A 1,290-nucleotide genomic window follows, 5' to 3' on the forward strand; every position below is an offset into this window, starting at 1 on the left:
ACTTTGTGCCCGAGCATCTGATTTGCATCAAACTTTTTGCATTTGATTTGTAATTTTTTGCTTCAATTGTCTTGGCATTCAAAATTTGGATTGGATTAACAAAAGTTTAAATTCATTGGTGATTTAAGCCAAACATTAACCTAAGCTAAAACCCCCTAATGTAAATTAATCTAAATTAACCATCTAATCTAAGCTAATCTACATTAACCCTCTACCTACGCCTCGTTGGCCACCTCCCTCTCTAGGAACCTTCTCTATCCACGAGGGAAGAGTAAATGGAATCAGCATGGGTGGAAAACTTCTTGACATCCCTGCAAGTACCTTCGATATCCAGCCAGATGGAAGCGGTGGCCTCGTGATAAATTTAGGCACCACCCTCACAATCATCGTGGACACTACCTACACTCCCCTGCGCAACGCTTACAAGGCCGTAATTAAGCTTCCACCCAAAGATGGCTCGTCTGTGGGGCTTGATCTATGCTATGACAATTCCGGGGACGTAACGTGACCATCCCTCCTCTCATCATGCACTTCGAGGGTGCTATAACGATCTCCCTCCCGAGAACATCTTCTTTGATTACCAGGAATTCTACTTAGCATTTAGCATGCTCCCATCCGGCATCAATATCAACATCTTGAGGCAACGTTCAACAGCAGATTTTCCAGTTTCTCTACGACAAGGGTACGAGCAACCAGCTCTCCTTCAAGCCCGTTACCTATGACACAGTCTGAATCCTAACATTGCAAAAGGGGATGGAAAGTTAAGAGAGAGAGAGAGGGGGGGGGGGGGGTGACCCTCTTCGTGAACAACTCAGCAGTCTAGCCCACCTTAGCCCCCCCCTTTTGCATCGCTCAAGCTCACTCCCTTGTGCATCTCTCCTCCGTTCAGCCCCCCACCCCCCTTCTTGCCTCCCTAGTAGCAGCGGATCTCCAAATAATAAGCCATGGAAGCTGTGTCTCCTTGCTTTCCCTTAAATCACCCAAGAGTTGGGCTGTCCTGAACGACGCATCAAGGTGTTGCCTTTCAATTTTCCATCCACAATTTGGATGGGAGATTTGCGACTATTGTGATCCGCCCGCAAGGCATTATACATTTGGGGGGAGGGCAGGATGCTTCTGATTCGCGACAGGAGGAGAAGCAGTAAACAATGAGCAAGAGCAGCGTTTGTGGAGTGCAGAGGACGGTCGATGGTGTAGAGGAAGATCGATGGCGATAAGAGGTCAGGGTGGAGGTGGATGACAAAGGTGGCTATGGCGGAGGGTGATGCATCAAGCAAGGCGGAGGCGATG

The sequence above is a fragment of the Dipteris shenzhenensis genome, chromosome 12 (assembly GCF_047967505.1).
Source record: "Dipteris shenzhenensis isolate YYH24624 ecotype China chromosome 12, Dip_SZ_1.0, whole genome shotgun sequence".
Taxonomy (NCBI): Eukaryota; Viridiplantae; Streptophyta; class Polypodiopsida; order Gleicheniales; family Dipteridaceae; genus Dipteris; species Dipteris shenzhenensis.